Genomic DNA, 17252 nt, shown 5'->3' on the forward strand with positions numbered 1-17252 from the left:
CGGCATTCAATTTTCTCAGTCAATTCCAAGCATTGAGCTTCTACCTTATTATTGACTTCCTGAATTTCCCTGCTTTGATGGTCAAACTTCTGGTTCAATTCATCTATTCTACCATTCACAGCACTACTTAAACTATCAATTTTACTAGACAATTCAACACTCACTAAATTTAACTCCTTACTTTGATTCTCAATCTTACTGGACAATTCCGTACTAACTGAATTTAATTCACTATTAATACTGTATATTTCATTACTTAAAAAACTCAATTCACTCTTCAACTATTTACTCTGACTATCAATCTTGCTAGACAATTCAACCTTATTATTATCGATTTTACTGGACAATTCAACATTATTATTATCATCGATTTTACTGTTAATCGAATTCAATTCACTCTTCAACTCTTTACTCTGACTGTCAAGTAGCGATTTAAGCATACTGAGCATTGAAGCCTCCCCTTGATCCCCTAAATTCTGAGTTTGAGACGGGTTACTCTGTTCCTCACCTATCGTTGCCAAAAGACCCTTCCTACTATCAGCCGTTTCGCTACTCTCACTTAAATTAGATATATTCAATGTGGTGGAATTCTTTTGACTTCTCTTATCCTGATTCATAGTACCAACAACTTTCAAAACCTCTCTACTTCTCAATTTTATAATACTGGACTCGCTACAACATTTCTCCATACTCCAAAATACACATGAAACATATAAAACACTTCACTGACATAGTTTGCAGAATTACAACCACACCTGACAAGTGCACCTACGCTTATAAGCCTAACAGATGTACCAATCATTCAGCCACACGTTGGGAAGCCAATTGTAACATTTTGATGATAATAATAAATATTATCAATAAAATAAAAATATATAAATAAAATTACTCAAAAACTTAATAAAATTAATAAGCATAATTAACCGAAATGTCCGTAGTATGGGCGCCAGAGTTCACTAGAATGGATCCCTCGAATTTAGATAAGAGCATGATAAACTGTATATCCCAGGGCGTGTACATAATGCTGCGTACTGGTACATCTGCTGCAGGCCTTACCTAACCTCCTGAAAACGACTAATTAGGTAGGAACTGCACCTAGGTTCATCAATAACACTGATTCTAAAATAGCTAACTATATTCTGAACAAATTCCGTGCATGAGCACCTCATCAACATACAACATTATACATATAATACACACATAAAATATTGCTGGAAGACTCCATATTTACAACAACAACAATAATGAAAATCGTGGGAAAACAAAAGCGAGAACTAAGCTACCATTTGTAGATAGTCCGATGAACAATGTACATGTATGAAGATAAATACCCTTCACTGACTCTATATCAATTCGACTTACCGATTCTCATAATCGGCAGTTATCACATCACACAGATACTGTACCTTGTACTACTGTGTTCACATATTTTAACACTTGTTGTAAATATATATACACACGTCTGTCGATCCTCAACATAAATTATGGACAGTCTGAGATAGCTTTCACTAACATATAATGCTAGGCCGCCACAAGTGCTACAATACTTAATGCGCAAGCACTCTCTACAATCAGTCACTTTCCACGAACATAACAAGACTACGCTCCACGAACGTTTGAAGTCCAGTCCATTGCAGCCGTGTCACTGCAGTACCGTGTATCAGCACTACTTCCTTCTCGTACAGTGCGTCAGTTGTAGTTCTCTTATACAGTGTCACTGGTTGTAGTTATCTTCCTTCTCGTTCCTTTACAATCACCCTTACAATGTCCCTGGTTGCCGCCGTATGATCAACCTTTATAGACATCAACATCCCCCTCCTCTCAGATGATACGTCTGGATTGGTGCTTGCCAGCCAATCATGAGTGAACCTCTTGTCAAGACCTTGCTCCCAAGAGATAAACAAACTCTGGGGTTTGCCTCGGATGAGTCAACGAACTTCCCTAATACAACAACAAGCTCATCTCATCAGGCTGGGATATATACATGACTCATGAATTTCCCGACACAAGTACATCACAACAAAGACTGGGGTAGCCATATGACTCATCCAAATTACCAGGGTTATTAAAGCAATGTTTTCCCACTCGTGCAAAACAAATTACTCATACCTACATATGTGGATATCTTCCAGCTTATAAATATAAATGAAAAAACATACAAATGAAATACTGATAATAATAATAATAATAATAATAATAATAATAATAATAATAATAATAATAATAATAATAATAATAATAAATTGAATACTGACAATAATATCTCTAACTTCTACATATAATTCGGGGGTGTGATATATGTACTATCACAACACCAAGCCAGCAAAGACACTTATCGAGATCAGAGAGAAAAACAGTAAGAAATACCCCTAGACTTCTATGCAACAGACGCTATGATAGACAGGAGATGGGTGAACGAAAACCAGAAACTAAGGAGCGTACTCACCAGACTGGCATTCCATGGATTTCACCATAAAATCTGTCAGAAATACCACGAACCATCCAAAAACTGTGTATGCGCACTGCGTAACCAGCTCTGTGACAGGTACCACTTAACCATGTGTAATAAGAGGCAAAAGTCTATTGTTGAGTATAGTAAGACATAACCGTGCACACTCAAAAGGAACAACACAGTTAAATGAATAAAATAGGGAGAAATGAGGACGGATAAAACTGTTTGAATACTATATATTGAATATTATAAATATATACTATTATATAGGCTAAGCTCCCAAGGAAATGTAATATGTGTCATGTATGTACCAATATGGCTATTCTTTCAAATAGTACAAACTGAGGAATTTAAAGGACTTAACTCAAATGGTAGTTTGTATAGTACGCGAACCTTTTCTTGAGCTCTAGTTCCCATTCAGCAGTATGGAGCTCAGGGCTCAAGAAAAGGTTCGCGTACTTTAGGTGGTACAGTAACAGACGTTCTCCGTATCACTCCTGCAGTTATTAAACAAATATCGTCCCGCCTCACTTCTGTCACATGGTTTACATGACCATTAATACAGAAAGTTTTCATCTTTCGAAATTGCACTTTCACTCAAATTCTCTTTCATAAAGGCAGAAAACCGCAAGTAATTTCTACACCGCACACGGCTCCCGCTTAACGTTCTCCACAATTTAATTATGAACGAAGCCATCGAGCGGCGCCACCAGTACTATTTCCAGATGCGCGCAGGGTGCCTATAAGCCTGACAACTGAATTCCGAAAACCTTTTGATATTCAAAAGTTTATTAGATGATTATTTAGGTTAAGTTTGCTAAATCCAGGTTCAGTAGAAACTGTTTTTGCAGAAGCCTTCATTTACCATATGCTACTTTTCGACAAACGAATAGAATTTTGTGATTATTTGTATGACAGTTATATAGTGGAAGACGCAATGTTCCGCCATTTAAATGGGCTAAAAAGTGCTTCTGTGAAAAAAACTACTAATAAATGGGAAGGTTTTTGTTCCGAATGCAAGCTGACAGCTACGTAGCAAAAACCGCACAGCCACTCGCTCGGTGGGAAAGTTTTCATTCGAAGTTTAATTCAGGCTTTTATGTCCGGCTCCGTGGGTAAATGGTTAGCGTGCTGGCCTTTGGTCACGGGGGTCCCGAGTTCGATTCCTGGCAGGCTCGGGAATTTTAACCGTCATGGGTTAATTTTGCTGGCAAGGGGGGCTGGGTGTATGTGTAGTTTTCATCATCATTCCATCCACACTACGACGCGCAGTTCGCCTACGGGCGTCAAATTGAAAGACCTGCACCTGGCGAGCCGAAGTTGTCCTCGGACACTCCTGGCACTAAAAACCATACGCCACTTCATTTTTCAGGTTTTTATTCAGAGCATCCAGATATTTACACCTTCATAGAAATCTTATATAAATTACAGGTTGACATAAACATAAAAATAAAGTCTGCTATGAAATAAACTGCAAAACTAAGGCCAACTAAGACTATTATGAAAATTTAAAAAATCAGTCGTTCGCATCTCTGTTGTAGTGGTTAGCGTGATTAGCTGCCACCCCCGGAGGTCCGGGTTCGATTCCCGGCTCTGCCACGAAAATTTGAAAAGTGTATGAGGGCTGGAACGGGGTCCACTCAGCCTCGGGAGGTCAACTGAGTAGAGGTGGGTTCGATTCCCACCTCAGCCATCCTCGAAGTGGTTTTCCGTGGTTTCCCACTTCTCCTCCAGGCGAATGCCGGGATGGTACCTGACTTAAGGCCACGGCCGCTTCCTTCCCTCTTCCTTGTCTATCCCTTCCAATCTCCCCATCCCTCCAGAAGGCCCCTGTTCAGCATAGCAGGTGAGGCCGCCTGGGCGAGGTACTGGTCATTCTCCCCGGTTGTATCCCCCGACCAAGAGTCTGAAGCCCCAGGACACTGACCTTGAGGCGGTAGAGGTGGGATCCCTCGCTGAGTCCGAGGGAAAAGCCGAACCTGGAGGGTAAACAGATGATGATGATGATGATGTTGATGATGAAAAAAATCAGTCTCTCATCAATGGTTTCGATAGAGGCAAACTATTCATCTCCGAGTATGTCAAGGCTTTTTGCAGTATACCAAGTGCATTTATTTAATTCTGAATATGATAGAAACATTATATGTTTTAGACAGGAAGAATACAAGTGTTAACCACACCATGTACAAAATTGATGCGAATAATATTAATTTGTATTCATGTCATTCCGCAGTCTGTAAATATGACAGAAAATTTTATTCCAGTTTTCGGAGGGAACTGGGCTACAGCTCTATTCGGGAGGGAACTCAACTATGACTATCAATGTGAATATCCCTCGTAAGACGGAATAAGCCTATCCGCTTATGAGGGGGGAAACTGATTTACCTATCTGGGAAGGAATGGGGGTCAACCGTCGCAAAATATAGGATAAGCAGTGTGGTGCAGTACTGTAGTCGCCATTGCAGGCAAGACATGAACAAGTTTGAAATATTAAGAACTAAGCAAGCAAGCTTGTTATTGTAAACATGTCGTAATCATAGTCACGGGAAAAACCCATGCACATTGGCCGGAATTCCAACCACGGCATTTTGGAGAGAAGTGAGAAGAGAGCTGCCACGCCCTTCTTGGGATTGAGAACTCTTCGCAGTTTCAAGAACGGAACGTTATCTGACAACTTCAACGTTATAAATCTGACATTTATAAGGAGATATTTTCATAATGATTTTCATATGGATGTAGGCCTATTTGTCGTTAGTCTGATTTTCAGAGTACCTAACCCCATCTTCTGTAAATATAAAGATAGATGAAATTATCTCTGTCCCATCACCTAATATTTTTCAGAAATATTCAGTGTGTGTTAAACCCTAGGAGTTTTAAATATAAAAAGTATTGTACAAGAAGTGAGCGACCGGGCGAGTTGGCCGTGCGCGTAGAGGCGCGCGGCTGTGAGCTTGCATCCGGGAGATAGTAGGTTCGAATCCCACTATCGGCAGCCCTGAAAATGGTTTTCCGTGGTTTCCCATTTTCACACCAGACAAATGCTGGGGCTGTACCTTAATTAAGGCCACGGCCGCTTCCTTCCAACTCCTAGGCCTTTCCTATCCCATCGTCGCCATAAGACCTATCTGTGTCGGTGCGACGTAAAGCCCATAGCAAAGAAGAAGTGAGCGCTGTCACATGCACTAGATTTTAGCGATAAACTCACGTTCTGCCGATAGGTCTGCGTCGGTCGTTCAGAGATGTAAGATCATTTCTAAATCTGTCTAAGAAATATTAACTTCCTAGTAGTTATCATTATTATTATTATTATTATTATTATTATTATTATTATTATTATTATTATTATTATTATTATTATTATTATTATTCCTAATACAAAACCAAACCCCCACGGAACTCCAGCCTAAAGGCCTGCAGATTACGAAGTGATGCATGGTCAATGCGGTGAATCATCTCGGCCGTTATTCTTGGTTTTCTAGAACGGGAAAGTCCTGATACAGTTATTAATTTATAGATTATTTTTTAAATTATTTCCTAGTAACTGTAATTTGCGTTAGTTTCATGTTATTGTTAACCTTGGTTTAGTGCAAGAGAAGGCTTCATAGCTTTCAGTATACGGGAACGCAACATGACACATTTTACGCATTTGAATACATGCACTAGGGCACATTTCAAAATTCTGTTTCATGTACTTGCAATTTCCACAGGGCCCAAAGCGTGCAGAGGGGAAACCTTTCTAAGCCAAACAATAATTATAAATCTAAAGTAATACTGCCTAGTTTCCTTCAGGGATTTTCAAAATTAGCCCGAAGAAATTAATTTTGTCTTGAACTGAACATTCCGTTTGGTGTGTATATTACGTAGTTTTCTAGTTGTAATTGCTCACGCCTGTTCAAACACTTCCATTATGAGTAACAGACATGAAGACTGAACTTCAAACGAAGTCAGAGGCCCGGTGATAATGCAATGAGAACATCATTAGTAGATATTAAAAAGCCCCTTTTTCAGACTTAGACATTAAATAAATAAATAAATAAATAAATAAATAAATAAATAAATAAATAAATAAATAAATAAATAAATAAATAAATAAATAAATCGATCAATCAACCAATCTATCAATAATATAATATGACCAGGTTGTCGAATGCAAGTCTTTAAATTGTTACCATCTAGAAAACTTGTGCTTCAACTTTCATTTTCTGTGTTCGCCAATAGGTCACATCATTTTCGCCAACATTATAGCAATTATAAAAAGAAGTACCAAGCAGTATAGACTGCTATAGCATTTTCCAAATTGAGCACCTAATAAATGTGCAGTGATCTATAGATCTTCCAAGCTTCAAGAATCTTCCTATCTCGATTGGGATCAAACCACTACACGTCGAGTTTCCAGTCTTCTCGAAAAGCTTAGATAAAAGTATTCTATACTCCACGAGCTTGAACTAAAGACTCGATTACCTATCCAACAATTATAAAGACGTGCGTGCGTTCCAGGGGCAGATGTAGAGCAATCAACATGTGCCTAAATTTATGTCTTATTAAAAGAAAACCTGAAAGTCGGTTTATTAATTATGAATAACAATTAACTTGAAAGTTCCGTACAGTGGGTTATATTCTTTAGAAGGCTTCTAGCCGTCTTCTGAATGACCTCCTGCTATTAATTCATTGGCTAAGACACAGTACACAAAATAGGCGGGCTTTAGGACAGTACTTCATTACAGTAAGTTCTTCCCATAGTTTACGGCAGGGTTTCTCAAAGACCCAGTGCGACCCATTTAAATATACGAGGATCGATACATTTTCATTCTAATAACGTGTACCCTCCAGGGACGTACAGTACATCATTGGTCATTGGGAGAGTAGACGTTAGAACCCTAGTTCAAGTGATGCCAACTTTACGATAGTTATGAGGCCACACGATTATAGTGAAACTGGTACAATGCAAAATATTGGAGTGTACGATGCTAGCAAACCACGATGATTTTACAAAATGGTGAAGATATCGTCTATGAGTTCTTATTGTACAATTTTTTCTTGCTTGTACGCTAAGCTAAGCGCGGTCAGGGGGCTGGTCATTATTATGGTGGAGATGGTATCAACGGAAATCATGTAGAAGTACAATTCTCGTCTGTAGTAATCCATGGTGGAGGCAATGTTAGACCCTGACCCCTGCATTCATCGACATTACCGAACCATACCGAAGTTTCGCGAAGAATCAAGTCGAAGCCGTTGAGACGCCAGCACTGATCTCTATACATGGATCGCTGATGGCAGGTCTCCGCTGCAGGAGAAAGTACGCCAAGTTGAGTGCGCGGTTCGCCATGTTGGCGTACCCAACCTGGAGCTCTCCTTATGGAGAAGCAATGATAATATAGTCAATTTTAAGTCGCAATTAATGGCGCATTGGAATAATTAAAAATATAGAGACATGTTCACTCAAAGCATAAGGACATTGGGATCACTGACACGTCATTCCGAGGTCAGTAAATCTCCGGGATAACAATAAACATGAGTGTATAATAACGGCCAACAAATATTAACTTAGGTGCTGAATACATGCAATTCAGCTAAGACTTCATTTTCTTAGATTGTTATAAGGTCACGGCAATTATTTCATCGAAACCGTCAGTTTAATTATGAGAAATAAAAAAAATATAAGTAAATCTTTACTTGCAGTTAATGTTCAGTAAAATTGAAAACAGTTGGCTGTACATCACTTCTAATGTGTACAGTTTGTCCATTTCTATCAAAACAGTCTTCCTCTAAGTGATCCGAGCAGAGAACAGCTGTTTTAGAAGGCTCCCAATTCTCCCGCCTGATACTCCTAATCCATGATCTTAGAAGTTCGGGTCTCGAGAAAGGAAACCTACAAAAATTAATTGCCATTTTGCTCCCGGAATATGCGAAAAAGGTACAATAAACCTAAAACTCAAAACACTACCCTAGGAAGATTCTTATGTACAGTATAAAACTCCCCGATGAAATGATTTCTCCTTCTGCTGATCGGTTCTGTTTGTACATCCATAAGCTGAACACTGCGGTATGTTAATACCCCGTAGAATGTTTCTTCATTCATATTTCAGATAAACACATACATATTTAAAATGAATCTTGTAATCCACAAGTATACTACAAGGCAACGAACCTAAATTCGTAAAATACACTACTATTTACTTTGCAATAACACAGCACAGAACACTCGTGGAACTACAATCAAGAGGCCTGGCGTCACTGAACTAAGCATATACAAAGCAAGCGCGCTCCTCGTGGTCTATTGCACCATGCGCTCGCTGCCATCTTACTACGCCAGTCATCTTCTATTCGGCTTACTGCTACCCAAGCTACCAGCCATTCAGGTATAGAGATCAGTGGACGCCAGGTGTAGAATCTCCTGTTAGGGAATTCCCCCTTCAGAGACCAATTCAGGCAGATACCATAAGGCCTTGGAGCCTTAGATAATTCCGCGGACTGAATGTCGACTACGTGTTGTCTGTGTAACGTCATAATCTTGATGGTCAGTAATAAAATACTTCTTGTTCAATTTTCAATACTATTAGCTTTACGTCCCACTAAGGACTTTTGCGGTTTTCGAAGATGTCGAGGTCCCGGAATTTAGTCCCGCAGGAGTGCTTTTACGTGCCGGTAAATCTACCGACACGAGGCTGATGTATTTGAGCACCTTCAAATACCACCGGATTGAGCCAGGATCGAACCTGCCAAGTTGGGGTCAGAAGGCCAGCGTCCCAACCGTCTGAGCCACTCAGTCCGGTGAAGAACTACTTCTATTTATTAAAAGAGCTTCTTTTTCTAAAACGTACCTAAATATTGGCAAATAAGTGTAGATAATTTTTGAATACTCGGTACGATACTTAAGTAATTTGTAGTTAGTAACCTTGAATAAAACTGACAGTGTACTTCCAGTAAAGCTTCTCCATAATCCTTCCGGGGGATGGTATCCTAGGTTTAGTCTGCTTGATATTTATCTAGGTGTAGCCTCTTATTAACTTCATGGTAACAAACATGGTTACGAAAACCACAATAACACAGGTAACTATGTAGTTATCCAATTTTAGTAAGTAAATGATGATGATGATGATGATGATGATGATGATTGTTGTTGTTTGAAAGGGATAAACATCGAGATAGTCGGCACCTACAGGAGGATTTTACAGGCGTCAGGTTAATTTCTCCGGTGCGGGGACTGAGTATTTGTATTCGATTTATTTCAGATCTCATATGGAGTGAGAAAATGCCCTAGAGATAAGTATGGGATGGTTTGCGATATACCTAACAAATCACCATAGCTGACTTTTGCGGAGATGGAATTATTCTGTATTTTTCCAGTTACGAGGATATGGATGTAATTTCTCATTTTCCACGAACTTGATGCATTTCGTTATAAAATATATTTTTCGTAAATATTCAACAGAGAATATGTCAGTAATTAATTTAATGGGTACATTCAGAGAATTTCATAGAATTTATATGTACAACTGATCTTGAGATCATGAACATAGGTGATACCCCTACCTTCATCACTAATAGGAGTGAGGGGATCATATATCTTACCCTGGGTTCCATGGGAATCATACAGGAATTTAAAGACTGGAAAGTTTTTTTGGAGCCTTCCTTGTCAGATCCTAGACACATTGTGTTTCATATAGAGGGCTCCTTCGAGATCCCATCTTACAGAAATCCTAGACGAACCAATTGGACGTCTTTTAGGGAGGACGTGAGGAGGGGACTGGAAGGAGGACCCTCAAATATAATCAAGAACAAGGAGGAGCTGGAGCTCAGTGTGAGCTTTCTCACACAGACACTAGTTATCTCTTATGAATTAAACTGCCCAGTTGTTAAGGCAAAAAGAGTAACAGGAAGCTTCAAGTGGAACAGTTATCTTGAACACCTGAGGAGAAACACACGAAGGCTCTGGAATATATACAGGGAACTTCAAGATCAAGAAAGTCTAGATTCTTACAAAGAATCACAAAATCGGAAGTCAAAAAGGCTTCTAAGAAATCTTTGAGACAGTTTTGCGACTCTATCGAGAGTCAACATGAAGCGGCAAGGCTTCATAAAATTCTAACCTTGGATGGAAGGGCAAGGCTGGGCTCATTGAAGTCGCCTTCGGGTGGATATACATCCACAGAGGGGGAGACCCTGAGCTTATTGCTTGATGCCCACTTTCCAGGTTCAGTAGTCACGAATAATGAAGTAGAATCGAGCGGATCCTTCAGATCCGATAGAAGTGGTTGGAAGGAAGCCGTAGAGATTGTTACCCCAAGAAGGGTGAAGTGGGCATTGGAATCTTTTGCCCCTTATAAAAGCCCAGGAATGGACGGGATCTTCCCAGCACTTCTTCAGGAAGCAGGCGCGGTCCTTATACCATACCTGGTCAGAATTTTTAGAGCCTGTCTCACTATGGGGTACGTGTACTCCTTGTGGCGTCAGACGAAGGTAGTGTATACACCTAAACCCGGAAGGTCTTCATATACTAGACCTAAGGATTGTAGACTCATTAGTCTAACGTCTTTTCTTCTTAATACTTTGGAAAGACTGGTGGATAGACATATCAGGGAGGAAGTATTAAGAGACTGTCCCCTGCATCCTCATCAACATGCATACCAACCTGGGATGTCGGTTGGGACGGCACTACACCAGCTTGTTTCTAGGCTGGAGAGTGCCTTGGATCAGCAACAACTTGCTATGGTGGTATTCCTAGATATAGAAGGGGCCTTTAACTACACATCTTTGGGCTCCATAGAACTTAGTCTAGAGAGAAAAGGAGTGAGAAGGATTCTCATAAAATGGATGATGGCCTCACTGCAGGGCCGTCAAGTTCTGTTTACCCTCAACGCAGTAATGTTGAGAGCTAATATAGACAGGGGGTGTCCACAGGGAAGAGTATTATCACCAACAGTATGGTGTCTGGTAGTGGATGAACGAGTTACCAGGTTAAATGTTGCAGGAATTTATGCCCAAGGCTATGCAGATGACATTAGCCTGATGGCGGTGGGAAATTTCCCCAGTACGGTTTCAGAGCTCGTACAGAGCTCCCTACGCAGGGTGGAAAGGTGGTGCCACGACACGAACTTGTCGGTTAATCCCGACAAGACGGAGCTCGTGGTTTTTACCAGGAGGAGGAGGCTAGACGCACTGTCAGAGCCTTTCCTATTTGGGAAAAATTAGTTAAGACAACCTCAGTTAAGTACCTAGGGGTAATCCTCGAGGCAAGACTGAGTTGTAAGAAACATATAGACCATAAGGTGGATAAGGCTCGCAAGATTATGTGGGCCTGTCGCAGGGCCGTCGGAAAGACTTGGGACCTAGGACATAAGGTGGTCCAGTGGCTCTATATTTCTATTGTACGGCCCACGATCACCTTCGCATCTATAGTCTGGTGGCCAGGTTCGGAGTGTAAAACTGTGACCACCAAGTTAAACAGTGTCCAAAGACTTGCGTGTCTAGCAATAACAGGGGCACTGGATACTACACCATTATGTGCAATGGAGGCCATCCTAGGTCTTCCCCCTTACATTTATATGTTAAGGAAATATCGGGAATGAGTGCTTACCGTCTCTGGTCACTCGGAGGATGGTCCTTCAAGAATCCTAATAGAGGTCGTGCTTCTATTCTTGCAAGGCTTCACCAGACCTGCCCTACGACAAAGATGATCGGGGACCTGATGAAGCCTAGTTTTAATCTGTATTATAAGTTCACGATGGTGATATCCACAAGGGAGGAGTGGGCCGCAGATGCTGGGGCCCGTCTTGGGTCTGGGGGCTGTACATGGTACACAGATAGCTCGCGGACAGAGACGGGCACAGGTGCCGGGGTCTGAGGGCCTAAGACAAGGCTCTCCCTTCCCAAGGGTAAATATGCTACTGTTTTCCAGGCCGAAGTATATGCAATACTGGCCTGTGCTGTATATGTATGGAACATGCCTGGACATAGAAGATGCATCACCATTTGCAGTTATAGCCAGGCAGCGTTAAAAGCACTATGCGCAGTTAGAACAACATAAAAAATGGTATGGGAGTGCCAAAGGATGTTAGATCAGCTGTGTGAACTTAGCCCAGTTACCCTATTATGGGTCCCTGGGCACATAGGAATCAATGGAAATGAAGAAGCTGACAAACTAGCAAAACAAGGCTCAAAAGGTCCTTTCGTAGGACCAGAAACCTTCCTAGGAGTGTAACTCCGAAGTGTGAAGCTGGTAATATCCTAGTGGACAAACCAGTCTCACTTAGACATTTGGAAGAGGTTAATCATAGCAAGGCAGGCACGTGAACTTATCAAAGAGCCTTGCCATAGTTATGAAAAGGTCATGATAAATTTGAATAGGACCAGAATGGGAATGGTATTTGGATTGTTGACAGGCCACAATACCTTACAGAGACACCTACACATCATGAAAATCAGTCAGGATCCGATGTGTAGAAGATGCGGTAGGGAAGAAGAGACCTCCGCGCATGTGTTGTGTCAGTGCGAGGCTTTTGCAAGCAACAGACATCGATATCTTGGCTCATATTTTGTGAGCCTGGAAGATATCAGGAATGCCAACATCCGGACACTGGTACCCTTTATAGGAGCACTAGGGCTGGACTGGTCAAACCCGTTTAAGGGACACAAATGGTTTTCACAGACCTACGTGTGGAGCCCTGCGTCACGCTTTTGCAATTAAAAGTTCCTGTCTATTATCTTATTTCACCACTTATGTGTATCAGAACGTCTTGATTCGTCGCGGTAACGATTCCGCCAGACCTTGATATCGTTTATCAGGAAGACTATACCATGCCAGTACAATAGTGCTTGCAACTTGGTTGAGATTAAAATCGGGAACATGGTTCTATAGAAGCAATATCAGTTCACTCTTATGTTCTTGGAACTATTCTAAGATGATACTTGCTTCGCAGCAGAGCACAGTCTCAAGTTGGAAGTAGTTGTTCTGCAATATCAATTGAATTCATTAGTGTACATGGTCACCAATAAGTTTCAGTGTCCACGTCCTTCTGCGTGTATTATTAGGGGACTCAGTACAATAAACCTAATGAACAGTCCCAAGACCAATACACTGTTGCCATCACTCTGCATTCTTACACTTTCGGAATATGGCACTGTGAACGCATTGACTCTTGTTGTTTTGACCACACTCGAAGCCTCCAGACAGTATGGTGCAATGTAAAACTTGATTCATCGGATCATCTTCCACTGGTCAACGGTCCAGTTACTGTGGTCACACCATACCCGCTACGGACAGAATGGTGACTGGGGAATCGTGCACACTGCAGTGAAATGTCATTCGTCGGTACGTATAATTCGGTACGTGTGTTTATTTTCTGTACGCTCAGGGTGTGGCTTACCTATATAAATAAATTTGTAACTTTGTCGGTAAACTTCAAATTTCTCCCTTATACTTCGTATTTACCTGTAATTAGGTATATAAAATTTTAAAAAAAGTTCAGCGGAAATTTTATCTCTCTGCCTAATTGGCTGACTAGCTGTTTGTTTGTTTGTTTGTTTGTTTGTTTGTTTGTTTGTTTGTTTGTTTGTTTGTTTGTTTGCAACATCACAAAATGAATCAAAACTTAGTACTTAATTCCAAAGATAGCCGGGGTGTGCCCTAGGCTATATATCACTTGATTAGAATCCAGCAGCTTAGCAGAATTAAAAGGTTCAAAAGACGAAATATCAAATATTTCCAGTTATATTAACTATATCGAGTAACTGAGATATTTGCGATTATTATGCCAGCGCCGGAGGAAAGCAAATATAGACAACCATTTAAACGTGAGAGAGGATCAAGTGTGTTGTGTACTGAAGGGGTGATACCTGCGAGAGTGCCGCTATTTCAACTAAAATCAGTGACGGAAACTGTAAACAATGTAGGCAAATTAAATTGCTGAATTATCAATTTATCTCATATTAAAGCTAAATAATAATAATAATAATAATAATAATAATAATAATAATAATAATAATAATAATAATAATAATAATAATAATAATAATAATAATAATGACAGTAGTATGCGTACGGCCTTTCCCTACTGGTAGCAAAACTTTTAATGCCTGAAGGCAGTGTAGTCTCTCGAAGACAGGCAGAACTCTATAAAAGTACTTTTTTTTCTACTTGGTTAATAGATGTCACTACCTTTGATTTTGAGTGCCACCTAGAGGTTTGTAATGTATGATCATTAGTGAAGTATTGTACCTATTTGTTGGTTGGCATCCGTGAACTTAAGTCATCTATTTCTAAGTTGTCACTACTGTCAGTTCAAATCAAACCAACCAATGAGCGCCCAGCTCTCCCATATAAATACTGGTAATCTTTGACCTTCTGTATCTACCTGGATCTTGAACTGTGAGGCGATAATTGAGGTTCTCCTCCCAAGAGACTACTGTATATAGACCTAACTTTTGAACTTATTTGCGTGTAGCGACAGGCAGATACAAGCATTCCCCTCCAGCATTTAACAGTTAGGGTGTGTCACGTTTACCTTAGCATTAATGTAGGGCTTAATAATATTCTGTTAGAATGCATGTAGGATTCTAGCCTAACTGAGGCCGGAGTATGATCGACATGGTGTGTATCATTCTATTTCATAAGGACGTACGAGTGTGGACTCTCGTTTCCCTTCTTCACTTTGATTTTGCTGACTAATTTTCTCTAACTTCTATTTTTTCCATCTAGAATTTCGGTCTCTAACTTTTCTTTCTTGTCTTAGTCACCAAAGTAGTATGGCTTATCCTCTGTAACACCAACCCTTCTGCATCATCAGGTTTTATGGCAACTCATGTCTCGGGATTGCTTGAGTGGTTTCAGGATCCAAGCATATTTTGTTTTCGGCCTTTTCTCTGTAATTTTTCGGTCGTGTAGTGTGAGCTTATGTTCTTGTGTTTCTAGATCTTTCAGATCGCCATTTTTTTGTTGCTTCCCTTCGAAGTAATGGCGGAGAGTGTCCAAAATATTAAAAGCTAATAAGTTTTGAGGTGTAAACATTCCTGGTTGAAACTCTAGGACCGTGGGGTCCCTGCAAACCAAAGTTTAAGGTTTAAGTTTAAGGTTAATATTATTTTAGAAGGCTTATGCCTCTTTACTATACCAGGGATATATCTAAGACTTGGAAGTCTTACAAAGTGGGAGCTTCTTGTCCCCAGTTAATGATTGTTAGTTATTAAGCTATAAAGCTTATGATTGTAAATATCCTTTTCTAAATGTGGATTGTTAGTATTTGCTTATTTGTTGTTGTTTGGAAAAGTAAACAGAATTAGAAACAGTTACGAACAGAAAAGATCATTTAAGTATTTTTTTCAAAATTGAATATTTTGTGTTGTCTCTTTGTTCAGATGCCTAGCCGCTTAGCCATATTACATAGTATTCTTCCCCTCTACTTCTATTGAACTCAGTAACAACAATAACAATAATAAAATCTGTGAACATTCTGGAAAGCCTTGAATAATGCTAGTTCAAGTAAAGGCAAACCGATTTCTGACTTCTTTATTAAAAGTGTTCATTCATGATGCATGTTTTCAAGAGCTTCTCCCTGTTGATCGATAAAATGACGCAGTTTTCGTGCACTTTAATGAACTCGCCTCAAAATATCTGGTATCACAGGCGCACATAACTCATTAATGTACTGTATGTCCACCTAAATTTTTTTAGGGTTTCTGTTTGGAACAGCTTACAGAAGTTTTAATATAATACCATTGTAATGAATGTCCGGCTCCATGGCTAAATGGTTAGCGTGCTGATCTTTGGTCACAGGGGTCCCGGGTTCGATTCCCGGCAGGGTCGGGAATTTTAACCATAATTGGTTAATTCGGCTGGCACGGGGCTAGGTGAATGTGTCGTCTTCATCATAATTTCATGCTCATCACGACGCGCAGGTCACCTACAGGAGTCAAATCAAAAGACCTGCATCTGGCGAGCCGAACTTGTCCTCGGACACTCCCGGCATCAAAAACCATACGCCATTTCATTTCATTGTAATGAATCAAGTGGGGTTAAATCGGGTGATTATGCTAGTCAAGGAAAGGTATCATTTCTATCAATTCAGCATTCAGGATACACTTGATTACGATGATTTCTCACAGATCAGAAATGATTTGGTTGTGCACCATCCTGATGGAACTAATGCTGTTCTCTAAGTTGAAATGGAACTTCTTCTAGCAAATATTCCAACTCATTTTGAAGGAATTCCAGATAACATCGTCCGACAAGTTTATATGGGAAAAATACAGGCCCAATGAGCTGGTCTCCAAAAGTAACACGCCAGATATTTGATGCTGCTTTTTAACCTAATGAGGGTTTTGAAGAGCTCAATAGTAAAGGTTGTGACCATTGACGATGGCGTTATTTGCGAAATATCAGTCATCCCTCCACCGAATTCCTTGAATGAAGCCAGGACTATCAACGAGTATTTCAATAACCCTTGTGTAATTATGAATTCTGCGTTGAAAATCGTCACCGTAAAGTTGTTGATTGAGGTTAACTTTGTACAGATGCCACGCACTCTCAGAATTGTCTGCAGTGATGTCCTGGAAGCGTCCGGCAAACCAGATGCACTTCTATGATCTGCAGAATGTTTAAATATTAAAATTGCGTATGATTTGAAACAACAACCTTCGATCACACGCAGAGTAATTTCCAAGAACGTTGTCGGGGATGATTTCAATACTACTACTACTACTACTACTACTACTACTACTACTAATAATAATAATAATAATAATAATAATAATAATAATAATAATAATAATATATATCTACATTGTAAACTATTTTCACCATGTG

The sequence above is a fragment of the Anabrus simplex genome, chromosome 2 (assembly GCF_040414725.1).
Source record: "Anabrus simplex isolate iqAnaSimp1 chromosome 2, ASM4041472v1, whole genome shotgun sequence".
NCBI lineage: Eukaryota > Metazoa > Arthropoda > Insecta > Orthoptera > Tettigoniidae > Anabrus > Anabrus simplex.